Source organism: Nelumbo lutea, chromosome 8 (genome assembly GCF_056320005.1).
Source record: "Nelumbo lutea isolate HS-2025 chromosome 8, American lotus-T2T, whole genome shotgun sequence".
Lineage (NCBI taxonomy): Eukaryota > Viridiplantae > Streptophyta > Magnoliopsida > Proteales > Nelumbonaceae > Nelumbo > Nelumbo lutea.
Window position 1 is genome coordinate 47,781,425 of NC_142691.1, and position 22,506 is coordinate 47,803,930.

General features: G+C 38.2%; 1 protein-coding gene across 5 annotated transcripts in view; it reads left to right on the top strand.

Annotated features, from left to right (window-relative positions):
• Window positions 1-13,832: 13,832 nt before the first annotated feature.
• The window catches only part of LOC148844028 (RING/FYVE/PHD zinc finger superfamily protein), a 53,466-nt gene continuing 44,792 nt past the window's right edge, over window positions 13,833-22,506 (top strand). For 2 of the 5 annotated variants that reach the window (XM_088959613.1, XM_088959618.1), the window contains exon 1: window positions 13,833-14,071. The gene's annotated coding sequence lies outside the window, so the exon portion shown is untranslated. Of the gene's footprint in view, window positions 14,072-14,625; window positions 14,750-22,506 lie in introns of all 5 variants that reach the window. The other 3 variants (XM_088959617.1, XM_088959614.1, XM_088959616.1) reach the window with 3 other exon arrangements.

Here is a 22,506-nt window from a genome sequence, read left to right on the forward strand (position 1 = left end):
TATCAAACCAAACACAGCCTAATAGAGAAAGAAACTATCAACTGATTCCCAATCTTACAGTGAATACATCTATGAGAATTGAGAAAGGGGCAATCTGATTTTCTTTGAAGAATTTTACAAGTATTAATTTTAAGATGAGTTACTTTCCAACTAAAGGCTATCATTTTTTTTTTTTTGATAGAACAAAAAAAATGGCTATCATTTTAATTGCTGTAAAAGGGTGTTGGTTCTTGCTCATTTTTTTGGGAGAGTATTATCTATTTTTACCATGCCCCTGTTGATCTTGTTAAGTATTATTATTTCTACTTTTCTCTGTTTTATAGCAGTAGGAATTATACTTCTTTTATATATCAACTCAATTGGACCTTAGATTGTTGTTATGTTCATTTTCCCTTGTTCATCTCTATTTATTGTTTTAAATTTAATAATCAATATATTTTATTTCACCTTTGCTGCCTTTGTTTATAAATTAATATTTTCCTATGTATACCTCTCTATAGATGCTAAAATAGTGTTATTTGTGTAATCGCTTTGTTTGTGGCATTTTTTTTTCAATTTTCAGTTTACAAAAATGCTGAAATAGTTTGAATCTCAGAAAGAGACTCTTCCAAACCTTGTATTAATGAAAGAAATCTTTTGACCTGAAACATTGCCACGTCTGTAAAATAACCAATATTTAAAGTATTGATATGATATGCCCGATACAGGACATTGCATCGTATCTTTGAAAAGGAGATATAGGATATGCATGAAAATTGGATGTATCATCTTTCTTCATGTGTATTGGTACTGTTGAGTGGGCCGACTTGTGTTTAGCTTATTTTCTTTTAAATTAAGATGTTGTTGGGCCTTGGGCCCATTAGTTTTTATTTTTTAAAGAGTTATAATTACTTAGTTTGAGTTGCCGCCTTACTAAGGACATCCTTGTAATATCTCATACTTAAGTTAATTATAAATAGAATGAGGGGCTGGCGACTAGGGTTATGTCAATCTATCCTAATCGACCTTCTTCTCTTTTCTCCCCTTTCCTCTCTTGCTGAAATCCCCAACTTTCTATTCTTCCTTTCACAAGAAGCTTGGCCGAAATCAGCACATAAGGTTTTCTACTTGGTATCAGAGCAGGTTGAAGGTTCTTGAAGAGATTCATTCTTGCAGGCCTAGATCGGCCGACTGCATGGAGTTTTAAGAGGTTGATCGAAGCTTTCAGGTAAGCCTAGTTTTTGGATTTTCTTGATGGATCTGTATGCCATGTAGCTGGTCTAGGGTTTCTCATCAGAATCAGGAAAAACTGGAGAAAGGGGAAGAGTCGTGATTTTGTTAGACTCTTCAATTTTGACCTAGGTAGTGGCGCCCTATTTTTTTTAGGGTTCCTCTGGGTTTTTTGTAAGGGGCGGTTCAAGTTCCATGTGGTTTGGAGGCCTCTAGAGAGAGCGGTTGCTTCTTCTCTCTCTTCTCCCCATCCCACCGAAAAGGAATCTTTCGTGGGAAGAAAGTCCAGGACACCAAAGGAGTGTCGTTGGTTCTAGAAGGTATTCTGTTTATTCTTGTTGCATTTTTTAGCTGTTTTTTGTACCTCTTTGAGACACATGGAGGGACACAGAGTCGAATATAAGCCCAGGAATGAAATGGGACCAGTGGGAGGAGGTGTTGGAGACCCCTTCGGAGCCAGAACCATTACTACAGTTAGGTTGGATGGTACAAATTACTTAGAATGGTCCCAATCTGCAAAAATGGCCATTGGGGATCGTGGAAAATTGGGGTATATTACTGGTGAAAAGGTAAAACCCGAAACTGGCAACTCTCAGTGGGTGCAAGAAAATTATATGGTAATGACATGGTTGTGTAATTCTATGTTGCCACATATAAGTAAAAACTTTTTATGGGCAAACACTGCTAAGGAGATATGGGATGGGGTTGCAGAGACATATTCACAGAAGGAGAATGTTGCTAGGGCTTATCAACTGAAAAATCAGATTATTGCTACTAGGTAGGGAGATAGATTTGTTGCAGTTTATTTTTCAGTCCTTAAGACCCTGTGGCAGGAGATTGACCATCTAAAGACCTTTGCTTGGGAAACCACCAAGGATGCAGCTACCTATCAAAAACACTTAGAGAAGTATAGGGTGTTCGAATTCCTTGCTGGCCTTAACCCTGAGTATGACATTGCACGAAAGCATCTTCTTTCCAGGGACAATGTCACTCTCTCCCAAGCATATGCATTTGTGTCAGGAGAGGAGTGTAGGAGGGATGTAATGATGAAGAATCTCATGTTTGATCAGTCTGCTATGGTAAGTGTTGTGAAACCTAAACAGAATGGCAATGAGAACAAGAAGGAAGACAAAAGGGACTTAGTCTGTGACTACTGTAAGAAACCAAAGAATACAAGAGATACTTGCTGGAAGCTTCACCCACATCTTGTGCCGACCAAATTGAAGAATAAGAAAGGAAATGCACATATGGCAGTTATTGGTGACACTCCGCCCCCCCCCCCCTACTACAGCTGCCTTGGAGTCCATTGCAGTTATTGCAGTAAGGGCCGAGCTTGAGAGGTTTGGGTTACTTCTGAATCAGAGGGATACAGCTAGTTCCAATTCAGTCGCAACTAGACAACAAGGTACCTGTAGCACAGGTGGAACTCACTCTACCTCCCTTGCCCACACAGGTAGTCCACATGTCACTGCAAACTATGTTTCTGCTTCAGGTAAGGAGAGATCTCCTTGGATTATAAACTCTGGAGCCTCAGAGCACATGATCCATTGCTCCACCATTTTCTCCTCTTACCAGCTCAATTATGGCAGAGATAGGGTCTCCACAGCTGATGGATCCCATGTTCCTATTGCTGGGAAGGGACCTGTCAAGATTAATGATTCCATTTGTTTACCCTCTATCCTCCATGTTCCTAGATTGAGCACCAACTTGTTATCTGTTAGTAGTTTGACTAAGAATCCGAACTGCTCATTAATTTTTTCTCCTGGACATTGTATTTTGCAGGATCTGGATTCAAAGAGGATGATTGGGAGTGGTCGTGAAGTGAATGGAATCTACCTCCTGGATACTCTTCCAATTCACCAAAGTCATCATGTTTGCAAGGACAGTGAGTCAAAACTTGTGGATCGGATTATACTTTGGCATAATCGTCTGGGTCATTTGTCTTTTTCTTCTTTAAGTTCTTTGTTTCCAAAATTGTTTAAGTCAGTGAGTCTGTCAAGGTTAAAGTGTGAAGGTTATGAACTTGGAAAGCATTGTAGATACTCTTTTAAACCGAGTAATAAAAGATGTTATTCTCCTTTTGATGTTATTCATTCGGATATGTGGGGCTCTTATCATGTTCCCTCCATGGGCGGCTATCGCTATTTTCTTCTGTTTGTGGATGATTTCTCTCGATATTCCTAGATTTACTTGATGAAATCACGTGATGAGGTACCATCCTTGGTGAGGCAATTCCATCAGATGGTATTAACACTGTTTGGAACTAGAATCAAGATGTTCAAATCTGACAATGCTAGGGAATATTTTGAGAGACATCTTGCCTCATATCTGTTGGAGTATGGTGTTGTCCATCAGAGTAGCTGCTCCTACAGTCCACAGCAGAATGGTGTTGCAGAGAGAAAGAACAGACACATTGTTGAGACGACAAGAAGCATGATGATCACAACGACGGTTCCAGTTCGGTTTTGAGGTGATACCGTTCTCACGGCAGTATATCTGATTAACAGGATGCCTTCTCGTATACTTGGATTTAGCACTCCATTCAGCCTTCTTTTTCCTCAGGGGGAGATGTTTCATATTCCTCTAAGGGTGTTTGGGTGTGTCTGCTTTGTGCATATTCTTGGTCCTTACCGTTCGAAGCTTGATCCCAAGGCAAAGAAATGTGTCTTCCTTGAATATGCAAAGAATCAGAAAGAGTACCGCTGCTATGATCCCATCTCTGGGAACCAGTTTGTTACTATGGACATCACCTTTTTTTAATCTACATACTTCTTCTCAAGGAATCCTTCTCAGGGGGAGTGCTTTGGGGAAGTAAGTCAGCAGTCTATCCCTCTCCCAGTTCCAGTTCCTGTGTCTACTACTGTGCTTGACAACCATTCGATGTTACCTACCTTACCACCCCCATTGCGTTCCTTCTCACAGTATTACTCACGCCAGAGACTTCATAAGGAAGTTGATTCCACTATGGCAGAACTCACACCACTTCCTGTCGATCCCTTGGAGACTCCAGATTCGACTGAGACATATCCAAGTATTCCTCTTGATCCCTCTACTATTTCAGTTTCATTGGTCCCACTAACATTGTTATAGATAACCTTGATCTGTCTATTGCTCTTAGAAAAGGGAAGAGGAGTGCACTGCTCATTGCATATCACAATACTTATCCTACAGTGGACTTTCTCCTTCCTACCGTGCTTTTCTCTCTTCTCTTGATTCCATGTCTATACCCAAGGGTGTTAGTGAGGCTCTCTCCAAACCTGAGTAGAAGGCAGCTATGCAAGAAGAGATGGAGGCTTTGATTAAGAATCAAACATGGGAGATTGTGGACCTACCAGAAGGCAAGGAGGCAGTTGGATGCAGATGGGTTTACACAATAAAGTCTAAGGCAAATGGAAGCATAGAGAGGTACAAGGCAAGACTTGTTGCAAAAGAATACACACAGACCTATGGCATTGATTATCTAGAGACCTTTGCACCAGTCGCAAAGATGACCTCTGTTCGGATACTCCTTTCTCTTGCTACCTCATACTCTTGGCCCTTGTTTCAACTAGATGTGAAGAATGCTTTCCTAAATGGGGATCTACAAGAAGAGGTGTATATGGATCTTCCAGCTAGTTTTTATGATAATGCTAAAGAGGGAAAGGTATGCAAGCTGAAGAAGTCACTATATGGCTTGAAACAATCCCCCAGAGCATGGTTCGACAGATTCAGAAAGGCCCTGATTGTTTTTGGCTACACTCAAACTCAATCTGATCACACATTGTTTGTGAAGCGCAGGGGATCCTTGGTGTCAATCCTAATTGTTTATGTGGATGATATTGTTGTGACTGGGAATGATCTGAGTGAGATTAATAGTCTGAAGAGGAACCTGCATAAGAATTTTGAGATTAAGGACCTTGGAGAACTAAGATACTTCTTAGGCATTGAAGTTGCAAGATCAAAACATGGAATTTTTATCTCTCAAAGGAAGTATGTCTTGGACCTTCTCCAAGAAATAGGGGAACTTGGAACAAAGGTAGCTAGCACCCCCATTGATCAGAACCATAGAATCAGTGCATCAAAAAGTGAACCAGTAAAGGACCTTGGGAGGTACCAAAGACTTGTGGGTCGGCTACTACACTTGTGCATGACAAGATCGGACATCTCCTATGCAGTAAGTGTAGTGAGCCAATACATGCATGCTCCACGAGACCAGCACTGGAAGGCAGTTGACAGGATCCTTGCTTATTTGAAGGGACATCCAAGCAGAGGCATATTGTTTACTGATCATGGACAGCTCAAGCTAGAGACCTATACAGATGCGGACTGGGCAGGATGCCTCGATGACAGAAGATCAACTTCAGGAGTGTGCACCCTAGTTGGGGGTAACCTAGTCTCATAGAAGAGTAAAAAACAAACATTTGTGGCAATATCAAGTGCAGAAGCCGAATATAGGGCCATGGCGCATGGAGTTTCAAAACTTCTCTGGATCCGTTCTCTGTTGGAAGAAATCGGTGTTCAGGCAGAAGAACCTATGATGCTATACTACGATAACCATGCAGCAATTAATATTGCTCATAATCCAGTCCAACATGACCGAACTAAGCACATTGAAGTAGATAGACATTTTATCAGAGAAAGGGTAACTTATGGAGAAGTTTGTCTTCCATACATTTCTTCTGATCTGCAGCTTGTTGATGTCCTCACAAAAGGCGTTGCAAAGAATAAACTGGAGCATGATCTACGCAAGTTGGGGATGTATGACATCTATTCCCAACTTGAGGGGGAGTGTTGAGTGGGCCGACTTGTGTTTAGTTTATTTTCTTTTAAATTAAGATGTTGTTGGGCCTTGGGGCCATTAGTTTTTATTTTTTAAAGAGCTGTAATTACTTAGTTTGAGTTGCCGCCCTACTAAGGGCATCCTTGTAATATCTCATACTTAAGTTAATTATAAATAGAATGAGGGGTTGGCAGCTAGGGTTATGTCAATTTATCCTAGTTGACTTTCTTCTCTTTTCTCCCCTTTTCTCTCTTGTTGAAATCCCCAACTTTCTACTCTTCCTTTCACAAGAAGTTTGGTCGAAATCAGCACATAAGGTTTTCTACTAGTACCGTATTGATATGATACGATAGTGTTTTGAGCATTTTGATGTTGTATCGGTCGATACACTACCGATATGGTGGCGTATCGATCGATACACTACCAAAACGATATGGATGGTAACTTATAAAAACAAACAGGTGAAAGAAGGCTTCTTTCTCCCAAAAAAAGCCTCCCCTCCCCCCCCCCCCCCCCGAAACCACTCCCAATCTTTGAAAAGTAAACTTTTCAAGTTTCTGAAAATATTGCAAAAATAGGTGACTTTTTCAACTTTTTTTTCATTTAATCCTTTTGATTTATTGTTTCTTTTTTTGTATGAATGCTGAATGTGTTATAATCTTGGCTGATCTACATTTTCCATGTCAAAAATCACAAAATTTTTTATTATATGTGTAGATCTATGGATTTTTTTGAGGAAATTTGGAAAAAATAAAAAATAAAGAAAAAATTGAAAAAAAAATGTTCATTTTTTTATATTTGAATGTAAGAAATAAATATGTTAGAAACCTATGGATGATCTACCATATCCATGTAAAATTTAAAATTTTTTGTAATTTTCGGAATTCAAAATTAAATATTAATTATTTATTTTTTATTGTGATTTGTCCATAAGAACTGCATATTCTGTTAATATATGGTTGATCTATCATATTCACAGATCATTTAGCATTTATTCTTCAAGTATGATTTTTTTAACTTTTTGTAATTTTCGGAATAAAAATTAAATACTAATTATTTATTTTTTATTCTAGTTTGTCCATAAGAACTGCATATAGTGTTAATTTATGGATGATCTATCATATCCATAGATCATTTGATTTTTTTCTTTAAATATGATTTTTTCTGTAATTTTCAGAATTAAAAACAAATACTAATTAATTATTTTTATTGTAATTTTCCCATAAGGATTGAATATATTCTTAATATATGTCTGATCTATCATATCCATATATCATTTGATATTTTTTTCTTTAAATATGATTTTTTGTAATTTTTAGAATTAAAAACAAATATTAATTATATATTTTTTATCGTAATTTGCCTATAATTATCATATCCATAGATCATTTGATATTTTTTTCTTCAAATATGATTTTTTTGTTGATTTTTTTTTGTAATTTTTGGAATTAAAAACAAATACTTTTTAATTATTAGACATTAATATCTTGTGTGTTGGATTATGTTTTATTTTTTGAATTTAATTATTAAATATTGATGTGATTATTATTTTAATAAACATTGTTTAGATGTTCATGTATGCTTGACTATGATGCGGCTCCTCATAAATTCTGTTAAAATATTAATTTAATGTATATATATTATTAAAGCCTTATATTTAGCATTATTGATGTATGTTTATGTTATATTGAAGTTTTTTAGTGTTTCTATGTGTATCTATGCATTTCTATACATATCTATGCGTATCTAAATTTTTCTCCAATATGCATGCATATCCAAGGCGTATCTCGATACGTATCTTACAAGTGTATCTGATACTTTGAACCTTGAAAATAACCCTAATTTTCATGTATTTTTTTTTATATTTTAACACAATAACTTTAAGGGGCTAATGGTAGTTACGGAAACCATCAAATACAAGGTGAAGCATATGGGTTAACTTTGGCTTTTGGGGCCCAACAGCATAGGCTGTTGAGATAGTTTTTAAGTTGGGCATGTTTTGGGCAGTTCACCAGTTCACGCCCATGCTTTGGTTTTTAGTAAAAATAAATTAAGATGTAATTACTAATTTACCCATTCTCATGGTAACGTGGCATTCTCAAAAATTTTCTCAACAGCATAGACTATTGGCCCCCAACAGCTAAAGTTTTTCCGAAGCATATAACTGACACTGGACTGTAGGGTTAAACGTTTGACCAATCCAGTAGGGTCCCTACCTGAGCCTATATTAAAAATTCACAACTTGATTGGGTGATCCATCATAAGAGCTCTATGAGGCTAACAGAAGTCATATAACAAGCTTTAATTTTGGGAGGATTAAACCTACCTTGTATGTAATTAGCATCAACTGGCTCATACACTCCCTTAGCAACAACCATGTGAAAAAAAAATGACTGAATTTTCATCAAGTTCATGTTCCCAAACAATCCCATCCTAAAGAATATAAGACATTCATTGTTTTCTATAGCCAGCAATAACCTTCCTAAAATAGGAGATTAGACCACCAAACCTCTTTCCATCGAGCGGCACTCCCGAACATGTTAATACCAGAGCAGGTTCTATAAATTTGCCACATGACCAAGGAAGTCATAAGAAAAGAAAATGAAACTGGAAACTCCCATTCTATGATTGACAATAGGGCTGTGAATTGGACTGGGTTTGGTCCAATCTGATCCGGTCCAATATGAGTCCATTACAGATGGACCAGGTCCAGTCCAATCCATTGAATACTCTGGGCCATTTTGAACCAGTCCAATTCAATGTCTGGACTGTCCCACCTGTTCAAATTGGTTTTAATTTAGATTGGTTTCAACCCAAACCTGGCCCATTGACACCTGTATTCTTATCTTTTATCAACGGATGGGATATTGATTCAATCTAACCTAATCCAATATAAATCCATTATGGATGGACTAGGTCCAATACAATCCAAGATATACTTTGGACCATTATATCTGAACTGATCCATTCAATATGTCTTATTAGTTCATCTAATCCATCCAAATTGATTTTGACTTAGACGGGGTCCAACCCAAACCAGTCCATTGACAGAGCAAGGTTTAGAACGAGATGGCTGTTCAGCAGGCTAAATACATGGGGCCTGCACCTTTTACAGTGAGGTCATGAATTTATTACTGGCATGGAGCATATCATTGATTCCACAGCCCGCTGAACAGCCATTGCATTCAGCTAATCGAAATTTCCATTGCCACTCCTAATTGACAGTAAATCAATCTATGGAACTATCATCTAGAGTCAAAAGATGGACAAAATCACAGAAGTGAAATTCACATCTAACTTTGAGGTAAATTTGTTCCGCCTAGGGTGGAGGCTTTTGCTTGGCTTCTTTCTCTGGACCACCATTTTTCATAAAGAATAGAACGTATGAGAGAAGTATACGAGTTTTGCAGCTCAACCAAAGTAATAACATAGAATTAGAAAAGATAGTCACACCTTGCCAACCTCTTGTCTATGCACGAAGTGCCTACAATCACCACCCATAAACAAGCTCTAATAGAACATTACAAAAAAAATAGGACTCAATAACCCATATGAAATCTGATATACAAGCAAACCAACTCTCTACAATCACAATTGCTTTCAAGGAAACATGCAGCTCTCCATCTAAAACCCTGTCAATTCTCATCTCTTCTCCTTCTTTATCTGCCCCTTAAGCTATCAATCTTTCCTCTTATATTTAACTTCCCACTTCGAATAATATGAATATGATTTTTTTTTCTTTCTTCAGCCCCTTCTTTTTCATGAATACTGTCTTTATAGTGAATCATTTGATGAATATATGGCTCAATAATGACAAGTATTAATAGTTAAAAGAGCATTTACATCTGTTGTTTATCAGAAAAGGTAGAATCTATTAAGTATTGAATTAAACTGGGTGTTACATTGCTGTGGGTAGATTACCCACTTCCAACTGATTGCCCCTACTCAATTTGAACATTAACCCCAGAACAAACATTACAATCTAACTGTATACTTAAATAGTTAAAAGAGCATCTGCATCTGTTATGACTAATTTTTTCAGCACATTCTTGCAAGTTTCAATTACCCAAGTTGCAAAAGATCACCTGGTTTATTGAATTTAAAATGAATAGGGATCATGTCTGCATTTTAATGGGTGGTCAGAGGAATGTTCTATAAAAAATGGTCACAACAAATGCAAGTTCATTAAAAGACATTATTGTTTGAAATTTCCATGCAAGGAATAGAAGGCAGAAATCAGGGAGTGGACAAAAGAAAAAGATTCCAATTGCTCATAGTTTGCTGTTTTGCTGCTTTCTATCTTTTTGGCATTATAGGTGTATTCTTGGAGGTATTCCTTCACATGAGGTGTTAAGAAAATGGCCTAAGGTGATCCATAAAAAATAAAAATGCAGACATTTTGGGGTGCATGTCTCTTTGTGTATAAACATGAATGAAGGCATACATGCAAATTGTATATTGTAGGGGTAAGTAATCCCCCAAGCCCTAAGGTTGGATATGAAATCATTACATTTTTTGAAAATGAAGGTGGTGTTTGGTAAGTAAAGGCAATTTTGTGTTCCTTGATCAACCTACTGGTAATTGGCTTCAACCTATTTGTCAAGACCTTTGCTGTAATCTTTTAAGTAGTGTTAATATGATTATTGATCTAAAATGACAAACACTCTCCAGGTCTTGGCTTTGGGAATAAGAACAATGTAAGTAGCATTTAGCTTTTGCATCGTGGTCCCAAAATAAAAAACTCCTCAACTATTTTAACTACCTACTTTCTCACCATGTTCCAATAATTTTGAAAATAAATTCCGGAAACCATTTGGTCCAGATGATTTTCTATGATGTATTTAGAAGAGGACAACTTATAATTTCTTCATCAGTAATATCTAGGTCCAAAATACAAACTTAACCCCTCCCCCCACCCTGGTGACAGTGAGATTTGATATCCCAAATCTCTACTACAACCATCAAGAGATCTTACCAAGTTAGTTGGCGCCTAATCAAATACTTCACCCTAGTTCCCATCTTTGTCTTGAATCTTATCCATAAAATTTCTTTCTCCTTTAATGGTAGTGGATGCATGGAAAAAAGCTAAGCTTTTCATCTCCCCAAAGCAGCCAGTTGACCTTTGATTTTTAGGTCCATGTTATCTCTTCTGGTATTACTTCTCCATTGAATTTGCCCTCAAGAAATTTAACTCTTGCATGGTCAGTGACTCAGTGTGATCAGGAGGGAGGGAGTGAGGGACCTGGCATGCTCCATTTCTCCTTAAATCTCTTATTTTGTTTCTTACCTTGGCCAAAAACTTCCTTATACCACTTGATAAAGTCCCTTCTAGATTTCTTGCACTTGCCCACAAGATTATTCATCTTCAACTCCTTTCTTTAAACAGCCCATATTTGCTTTACGATGTCTTCACAATCTTGATGTTTGAACCACATCTCTCTTTGAACCTAAATGGTTTCTTGAAACAAGGTCTACTTGGATATGCATCTAGAAGAATCGAAAGGTGATCTGAGCCATATGAAGAGGAAAAATGGCAGACCTTTGCTAACCTCAGTGTTTTCAGCTCCTAGACTATTTATTGTACCTTGCAAATCTCGGTCCTTGAAAATCCATCTCTTCAACCCACACTGACCCATAGCCTCATTTTCCATTGTGTCATCCCTCTATCTGACCTCATGTCCTCACACTTTGCCCTAAACCCAGAGGATGAAATTGATATCCCCCGTGCACCATGGCAAACCAATTTCTCAACACATCATAAAAAGAGATAATAGGATTCCCTGCAACCAAAAACTCTGCACACGCACTCTTGAAAGCATGAGAACCCAGCTGCATATTGGAAACATCTCCTCATGAAATTAACATACATGTATGAGAGATATTCCCAATGTGTGGTTGGATTCTATGTGAATAGAGTTTTTGCTTACAGGAGATCCGGGCTCTAAAAAGAGACATCTCCTGAGTTTATTTGATTCACCATAGAGAAATGAGCAACAGCACACCTTGCTTACATTAAGGTACCAAATAAAAAAAAAAAAACTATGCCACCTACCAAGCCATAAGCATCAATGCCCCACCAATCCTAAGATTTAAGAAACCTAACTTTGTCTATGCAAAGCAAGATGCTGTTTTTAGTTTCCATTAGCTAAATGATATTTGCATTGTAATTCTTGCAGCCACAAGCCTCTTTAGGGGTGGTGTTTGGCACCATAACCATTTCTACTTGCAATGTTTTGTTTTGATTAATACAAAATTTTGAGAAATTGTACTAAAAAAATTATAAATATTGGATTAGGTATTGGCATTTCTAGTAGAAACACCAAATTTGACCTTTCTTGAAGAAACAACAATGGTACCCAATGTTATATATATATTCTTATAAAATTTGTATTGACCAACCTAAATATGACAAGTAAAAGTGAAAATGATACCAAATACAACCTAAGTGAGTGGGAGATTCTAAAGCCAGGCAAAAGTGGATGACAGAAACTCACATCCATAGCCAAGCAAAAGGGGACAAAACCAAACAACCTTGTTTGATGACCCAATTTCACTAAAGCCAGGACGTTGGATACGACACATAACCGATCAAGGACGTAAGCCTTTTGTACCTAGATATTGACTTTCCACGGTATGGTCCATGGAAAAAGTCCCAGGCCTAAAGCTTTTTATACCATTCCCGCACAGATTGGGGTCATTTGAGCCGTGGCCCTCTCCTCATAATTGTTTGTTTCCTGTGAACCTAGGATTGTGATCGGCTCCTCTATTTTGACTGTCGACTATCAATTGCTATTCCATCTTTATTATTCACTTCTCTCATGTGTCATAGGTTGTGACCATCTATTTCCTTAGCTTCTTCTCGATCCCTTTTATCTTATAAGTTATAAACATGCAGAATTGATCTTTCTCCTATTTATTCATCACTGCACATGACAGTATCTCTAAGATAAAACTATTTATAATTCATATATACCCTCTTTATGCCTAGTGTATTCTTAGACAAGGGAATAGGAAACATTAAATAAAAATTCTAAAAAAGGGGCATTGCTCTCTTATAGGTAGTATGGATTATCATCATCACCCAAGCCTTATCCCAACTACATTTGTCTAATCTTGTTTTTCCATTCCAATGATCTGTATAATGCCATGTCTAGTTTAAATTTAATAGTTTTTAAGTCATTTTTTACTACTTCGGTCCATGTTCTAATTTTTTGTCTATGCAAACCTGTCGAATCTAATTCTTAAGTTTCTTTAAAAGATTTCGTTTTTGACCTTACCCATTTGTAGTTTTTCCACTTATCATCACAACATATACATTTCTCCCACACTCATAGCTAGCCTTACAATTGTTTTATAAACCATGTAATTTAATGTGAATAAGTAATTATATAATTTACCAGGTCACAAATATAAAATATTCATTAAAAAGCACCCCTAGTTGGGCTCTACAACTAAACATTTCCTTTCATGAAACTTCAATTTTCCTAATGCCTCAAATTGGTGATTGGGAAGCCATACATACCAATTGATTCTTCAAGCATTCTTCATGGTCCAATGTGGTTAAAGGGTTAACCAAATGAAATGTTGGGATTAGGAAGCCAGAAATTTTTTTTTTGAAGGAATCCTGCAATTCTATTTACCCCTAAATAGCTTTTTCCAACATATTTTGCAAAAAATTACTTAACAAGTTTTGGATGATGTGCCAATCTTTAATTGATTTTAAAATTTACAAGTAACTTATTTGAAAACCAGCTTCACTGAGAGAAGTTATGATTTGCCACGTGGCTATGGATTTAGCCACGTCAAATCACAGGTGACTCAGCAAGTTTGGTGTTACATATTTTTGTAAGAATGTTAAAAAATTGAAAAATGTAGGGAGTACCGCTTTATTTTACTTTCCCTTGCATGTTAACATAAAGGAATGGAGAGACATCAAAAGTAGAATTCCTCCCATTCCCCTAAACCGAAATGGAAGTTGACCCTCTTAGGGTTTTTCTCTCTTTGCAAGCAAGAAAGTAGAGTTACAGTGTTTGTCTGAGGTCTGTAGAAGAGGAGATTGAAGTTCGAGATTCAGACTCTGATCTTCTCACGATTCATACGGTGGTACGTTTAATTTTGTTTAGTCTATTTTGTATTTTTGTGTTGTAGCCTTAGTCTGTTGCATCTTTTTCTTTTTCCACTTTTTCTTCGATTTTCTTCTCCGAGAAGCAAGTTGTCCGCCTCCTTGTATTACTCTTTTTATTTGATTTTTCTCGTATTCTGCCCCTCTTTTCTCCCTCTCTTCCTTTGATTTAATTCAGATCGCTTCCTGTTGTTATTTGTTTTTCTTCCAAAACTTCTTGCTGCTAATTACGTTTAACATCTTTCTAATTGATTAAATTGCTTTGGAGTTTCTGCTAATTGCGACCAATTGCGGCTTTTAACTACTTCAGAAAATCTTGTTAATTGATTTGATTGCTTTCGCTGCTTCGTTTTTTGATAAGCATGAGACGAGACATTTGGATACATAGATGTCATGCAATTTATTATGAACTTGTGAATTAATTGGTAGTAAGTTCTGGACCTATGATTGATAAACTTATATTATATACTTATTTATTGTGAGTTCTTCCTACACTATAATTTTCTTTTTGTATTATGCTTGTATCTTCTGTTAGAATGGTTTGAAGCGGTTTTGCTTGGGAATGTCAAGGAGAATGGAAAGTTTGGTGGCTAGAAATGCTGAGACTTTGGGTTGCTTGGTACCTGAATGGCTCCATAAATATTTGGTTCTTCCTCCAGGTGTTTATCGTAAACCCAGTAATTTTTGGAACCTATACTTGGACAATTGGAAGAGTAACCTATATATTTGGGGGGAGATTGCGTGAGTTGTCTCAATTAAATCCAATTTGTCTGATTTACCCATCTATTTGCCTATTCATGTTTCAAATCTCAGTTTTAGTGGTGAAAATCTAGAGAAAATAATGAGGGCATTGCAAGAGCCTTTGTTAATCACTTTTAATCGATTTATCATTGCAATGGGGATGATAGAGCAGATACATTTGGATAGGAGTGGACTAGGCTAGATAGGGATCAAATGGAGGGTTTGAAAATAAATTTGATCTGGAGGAGATAAAAGAGGCAGTGTTCTTAATAGACAGTTTAAAGGCACTAGGGCCTGATTGGTTCTTTCTCTATGGCCTTCTACCAAGAATTTTGGGTTCTTGTGGGAGCTGAGAAAAAAATGAAAGGATCATCTTTTTTTTTGATGAATGATAATAAATTTATTAATTCAGAAGCAAATTTAGAGTAAGTTCATACAACATCCCAGCGAGAGGCGCGAGCTGCAGCCCCTCCTTGAATCTTACAAGTAAACTAGGAAAGAAAAGCAAGAATCACAACTGAGCCCAAAATAATTCTTCCCTATTTACCCCTTGCTTAGCTAACACATCTGACAAAGTATTTGCTGATCTCTCCACCCATTGTATAGTGACCAACATATTCCTTGTCAACCAACTAAATTTCTTCATTTCATTCTTGTAACGCCACATAGCCTCTTCAGGATTTTTCAACCAACCCACCACCACTTTGGAATCCCCCTCAATTATTAGGTGTTGTACCCCCAGCTGGTTTGCAAATTGCACCCCTTGTACAACAGCTAAAAGTTCTGCCCTGATGGAGTCCCCAATTCCCAAGAGACCTGAGTAGAGCAACAAAATCTCTACCTTCTCATTTCTCAAAGCACCCCCCAATCCGGATAATCCTGGATTACCCATGCTACTTCCATCAATGTTCAACTTTAGTGAGCCTTCGGATGGAGGAGACCAACTTGTAATTGATTTGTCCTTTAGAGATGAACACCTCGCTACTGCTGACCAATTTCTCCAAAGGTCATTAAAGGAGAATTGATGAAAAATTTCCAAGGTCTTCATCCAAGGTATTGCCCTATTTAACACACAGTCTTTCAAATCCTGACTGCTCCTTTCCTTTTCTTGAAAAATTCTAATATTCCTTTCTTCCCAAAGAGTCCAAATCAAGGCAGCACGAGCACATCTCCACATAATTCTCCCTATTGTTGTAGGCCAATAAAAGGTAGAATGGTTGAAGAGCATGTGAACTTCTGCTAGTAGACTCCAACTACCCCCAAACAACGAAAGTAGCCAAGCCCAAAGGTCTGTAGAAAAGGGACAAGATATTAATAGGTGGTAACAATCCTCACCGTGAGCTCTATAGAGGATACAACAATTAGGAGAAATACAGAGGAAAGGTCTTCCCTTTTGTAGGTTATCTAGAGTGTTTACTTTCCCATGGAATACTACCCAACAAAACGCCATAATTTTTGGGGGAACTGGCCTGCACCAAATTTATTTTAACAGAAAGGGTTGGTGAGTAGAAAGTTGAGAGATGGACTTGAAGAAAGAAGCACAAGTGAAGGTTCCATTGGGTCTAGGAGTCCAAACCCTCTTATCTGGCTTGGAGGGATCCAAACAAACCTGATTAAGACAACCAAGCAAAACAGAAAGAGAATCAATTTCATCATCCCTAAGTCCTCTACGAAACCCAAAATCCCAAGTAGGATCTAAGGGTGTTCCCAAAGGTGAGACAAATTTTGAGACCACCTCTTTTTTGTACAAAGAAACAGAAAATAGCGAAGGGAACAAATCCTTTAAAGGTGTGTCTCCTACCCAAATACTCTCCCAAAAAAGGACAGAGTTGCCAGAACAAACTTCATACTTGATAAAATTGAGGAATTGAGGAAGGGTGTTGTGAATAGTCTTCCAAGGTGCTGCTAGGTTAGCTTGCCTTGATACACCAGCATCCTATCCATTATCTGACGTCCCATGAATGCTTCCCACCACCTCATGCCACAATCTCTCTCTTTCCAATGGCCATCGCCACAACCATTTCCCTAACAGAGCTTGATTTTTTCTAGTTACCCTCCCAAGTCCCAAACCCCCATATTCTTTACTTCTGCACACAATTTCCCAATTAACCAAACCCCCATCTTCTTTACTTCTGCACAATTTTTTTCTTGTCCCGGCTCCCATAAGAAATCTCTAATCAACTTCTCCAGTTTCCTAGCTTCCCTAACTGGTATCCTAAAAACAGACAAAAAATAGGTAGGTAAGTTAGCCAAGGTAGCTCTTATTAGGGTCATTCTCCCTCCTAAAGAGATATAAGTCCTCTTCCATGAGGCTAATCTCTTCTCAAACTTTTCTATCACTAGGGTCCAAAATCTACTCTCCCTAGGATTTTCCCCTAAATGAAGCCCTAAATATGACATAGGCCAAGCAGAGGTGGAACACTCAAGACACTCCGCAATAGCCTCGACCTCCTCTACCTCCAAATTTATACCCGCTATGCAGCTCTTTTCCAAATTTATTCTCAAATTAGAAATACTTTCAAATCCTTTGATTAGCTCCTTTAGGTTTGCTACCTTTTCGCTAAAACCTCCTTCACAAAAGATCATTAGGTCATCTGCAAACTGAAGGTGGGTGACAGGGACTTGGTGTCTCCCTATTCTCCAACCCCTAATGGAATCTTCATTGTCAGCCTTAGTAATGGTCCTACTAATCACATCAGCTACTAAGGTAAAAAGGAAGGGTGAGAGTGGATCCCCTTGCCTGACACCCCTGCAAGCTGGAAAAAAGTCCCTCACCATACCATTTACCAGAATAGAGTAGTGACAAGTACTGATACACCAAAAACTCCAACTACACCACTTGTCCCCAAATCTATAGTTTTGCAATAACCTCTAATAGAAACTTCTAGTCCACCAAATCATAGGCCTTTTCAAGATCCAATTTACAAATGAAACTTCTCTTACTAGACCTTTTCATTTCCTCCACACACTTATTTGTAATTAATTTCTGATATGTTATTTGTTGCCCTTGAATGAAAGTCCCCTGGGTTTCACTAATGATAGAAGGGAGGATTGTTTTGATCCTCAACGAGAGCACTTTAGCCAGAATTTTATAGATGCTTGTCACCAGACTAATAGGCCTATAATCTTTTGAAATGGGATTTGGTATGTAGGAGTGGGGAGAAAAGAAGATTGGAGATTGATAATTTGATATATAGGAACCTAGCATTGTTGGGAAAATGGTTGTGGAAGTTGCCTTTGGAACAAGATAGGTTGTTACATAAGGTGATTATTAGCATTCATGGTTGTATAATGTGGGGGATGGGTCTAGAGTGAAATTTTGGGAGGATGATTGGAGTGAGGCTGGGAAGCTGTGTGATATTTGCCCAAGATTGTATAGGCTGGCTGACGAACAGGTATCGATTGCCCACTGTTATGAATCAGAGGTGATCAGGTGGTTTGGAGTCCCAATTTCAGAAGACCCTTGCTTGATCAAGAGGTGGAGTGTATTCTACTACTGGACAAGCTAGAACAAACCAAAATTTCTACGCTAATGAAGATGGCTTGTTGTGGAGTGGAAAGAGTGTAGAAATGGAAAGTTCTTGGTGAAGTCTTTTTACTTGTCTCTTATCAAAGAGAATATGATTAGTGATCAAATTAGTGGTTTGTCTCCTTAGTAAACCTGGTCACATTAAAGTCTCCACCTAAGCACCAAGGCCCATTCCACAATCCCCTAATATCAAAAAGCTCCTCCCACATTTCACCTCTCTCTCTATATCTATTGGGACCATAGATATTCGTCAGCACCCAAGTAAAGCCATCACCTGAATTCTTGAATTTAGGGAGAGCAAGAACCAACCTATTAGTTCTTCCAAGGGCTCCACCACCTCAGTCCTCCAAATTGTTACTATGCCCCTAAAAGCACCCCACACAGTACAAAGAACCAGTCTATACCTCTAGAGTAAGAGCCCCAAACGCTTCTCATCCATCTTCTATCCATTCTGCCACTTTTGTTTCTTGTAGCATTACTATATCAGGATTTTCCTTAAGAATATCCTTTTTTGCTCACCTCTTCCTAGCACTGCCCAACCCCCTAACATTTTAACTAATTATCTTCATGTCAAATTACATCAAGACCACTCTTCACCCACCTTTCCCTCAACTTCTGGCCTTTCATTCTTTCCCCCCTTGCACTAAACTCTAGATCCTTTGCTAAATCAGATTTCAACCTCTCTACCTCAGTCATCTATTTCTTCCTTTGAGCTTCCTTCTCCCACTTCTTTATGGAATAAACTTTAACATCCTTCAACTGTTTCACCTTCAGACGCAGCTACCCTACTAATTCAACCAAAGGTTTCCCTCCCTTCTCTCTAAGCTCCCCTATTAAGTCCCTTTCCTCCTGACCTCCTTCCTGTTTTCCCAGTAGCTCTACAATTGTTTTTCTTTTTTCTTCCTTCTCCCAAAGGATTCACACACCAATTCCCTAATTATCTCTCCAAGGTCCCCATAAGCTTCCTCATCCCCTACGTCAATTCGAACTTCCAAACCCCTTACAATCTCCTCTTGGATGCCTGCAGATCAAGGTTGGGGCTGGAGTGTATCTGTTACATCCACAAAAAAACTCATCAATAGCCTTAAACTAATTGACATGTGTACTTGGAGAGAATGTTTCAGCAAGACAGCTAGGCTGCTGAGCACTTGGCTCAACACTTGGCTCAACACTTCACCCAACGTAGAGAGGTTTCCCACCCTTGGTCCTTGGACCAAGGCAATAGATGAGATGGGGATGATGATAGACCCAACATTTCGTCTATCATTGACCCCTTAATACCTACCACATGATCTCTTAAAGAGTCACATGGCCTCACCCTTTTATTTAATAGGGTAAAATACAAAAACCTCCCCTGAAGTTTTTGACAATCATAAAACCCTCCTCTATAGTTTCACTTTAACAAAAACCTCCTTTCAACTTTTAAAGAATTTGACAAAAACCTCCCTTCCATCATTGGTCCCAACGAAAAATGTTAGGCCGATGCATCAATTTCTTTCAAATACCCATTTTACCCTTTTATAAATTAATTTATATATTTTATTGAAATATCCCTATATGAAAATCGACAAAAAAAACTTCCTATCAACACCTCAATCCTGCCACCTGTGACCAAAATGGTTACTTCCAGTTCACGAATCCGCTTTCACAACTCCTAAACCTGGCTTTTGTCCGATTTGTGAGGATGGGTGAGGTGGTTGGATTCATGGGCCCTTTACTGCATACCAGTTAACCAAGTTCAAGTTTTGCCCTTTACACAGATTGCTCCAGTTGTTAGTGTTTGTCGGTGTTGTTGCTTTATTATGGTTTTCACTTTCAGATGAAAAGGTAAAGGGGGTGGTAGTGCATTCCATCGTAGGAGGAATTTCAACTAGATTCCCATGTAGAAAGTAAACAGTATGAACTATAATTTTCGATCAAGCTGCCCAAATGAAAAGTTGAAAATAGAAACCCATCCACAAATATCTATGTTCTACTCAAAACTCAAAAAGAAGGATTTCTGATATGATTTCATCTCTCATCCGTATTAAGTATTTCAAATACGTTGAAACCCTTAGTTTTCACCCTTTTTGAATTTCTGTTAAATTAAACTTGGGATTCCACTTCTACCTTTAACGGTGACCAATAGAAAATAAGGAATCTGCACTTCTTCATTAAGTTAAAATTCTCACTTTTCCACTCGGTTTATCCTAGAAATGGATTATCCTGATCGGTGCGGTGATGAGTTTATGAACTTGATGAGCTTTTTTTCTAGCTTTACCACAACTTTTTTCTCTATTGTCTAGATAATGAATGTTGGTGCTTGTTTTACACGAAGCAGCAAGCAGGTAATGAATCATATACCACGTGTGTAATGGATCGAATTGCATGAGAAAATCAATTCGCTTCCTTGCTCGTTTCCTCTGGAAACTGATTTTACTACTCAGTAGTCAGTTGAATCAGTTCCAGTGAGGAGGAATATTTGATGGAAATGAGTTGGTCCCCATTTGATGGACAGTTCCATCTATTCCAGACGAAGCATAAAGTAGCCTTGGATATTTGAGCTGAAATGTGGAAGGGATGGGGAGAGAGACAGAGACAAAGAGGTTTGTCAAAGCGCTGGGAGTGTCAGCATGGACGTTAAGTATTAATACAAGGCCACAAGTGATGATTCCTACATAAGTTGCATTTGACATCGCACTCCCTCAACTCCTAGCCCCAAGTTTCAATCTTTTCTTCCTATTCTTCCACTGTAGAGAGGATTTCTGGTTCGAGAGGATTTCTACTACCAAGAGGAAACCCAGCTTACGGTGCTCAAGACTTCTCTTTTCTTCATTGGCAACGGCTTCTCTGTCTAAGATTCCAAAGCCAAGCTTCTCTTTCGTATCAACTCTTACGGAAGAGAAATAGACGACTTACGACGAATTGACTTTCAATCAGGATTAGAGGAAGACTTAGGAGAGGGTGGATCAAGGGGAACATCATTAACGCTAGATTGCTGGGACGGCTGTTGCTCTACCAAGTGCACGGAGATTTTTTTTGTTGATTTTCAAACATGGGTATTTCAATAAAAATATATGTAAATTAATTTTCAAAAGGGTAAAATAGATATTTGAAAGAAATCGATGCATCGGTCTAACATTTTCCATCTGGGTTAGTGACAGAAGCGAGGTTTTTGTCGAGTTCTTTAAAAGTTCAAGGGAGGTTTTTGTTAAAGTGAAACTATAGGGGAGATTTTTATAATTATCAGAAACTTCAGGAGAGGTTTTGTATTTTACCCTATTTAATAATGGGCCCAACCCATTGACAACCTCTTTGTTAATTTCCTTTGAGCTCATTCTTGGTTCTTTAAAAAAATAGTGGGCCTGGTCCACTTAAATCCTTTTTGCTATGCTCAGCTGGGTCTACCTTATTACCAAATTCAACTGAATCCATCCTTATTGCACCAAGGCCTAGCCCAGTGTTAAACAAATGGGCTTTCTGCTTACTGCTAGCTAGCCAACCACTGCTGAAAGGAGTGTTAGGAACTGCGTAACTCAGGGACTCTTTCGAGGGAGCCTACCTCCAGAATGAGAGAGAGAGAGAGAGAGAGAGAGAGAGAGAGAGAGAGAGAGAGAGAGAGAGGTTGTATTCCCAATTCAATAATCCCATTCGATTATAGCCTGTTGTTATTTATACACTGCTGTTATACAGCTGTTACAGTTCTGTTGTACCAGCCTCTCCACTTGTCAGTCCACTTGTCTAGTTTGTTACAATCTTTGATCTAGTGGTTGGCTGTTAGTTACAATCTTTAAAGGTTGTCGTGGCCTTTTCTTGTACATTTGTATTTCTTTAGTTTGTGTCCCAACAGTCCCTCCCCCCTTAAATTCGACCTTGCCCTCAAGGTCAAGATGTGGGAATCTGTTCTGTAACTCCAAGTAAGGTTCCCAAGTTGCATCCTCAAGTGGGAGGCCTGACCATACCACCAAGGCTTTTGGTTCGATGTGATTCCCTTTGTTTATCCACCTGAAATCTGTTATCTGAGTGGGCTCAGTTTGAACTTGGCCCTCTTCCGAGAATGATGGGAGGGTGATTGTTGTTATTGCTCCTGTTTTTGGCCATTTCTTTAATAGGGATACATGGAATACAGGGTGTAATTTTGATGTTGCTGGGAGGTCCAGCCTGTAT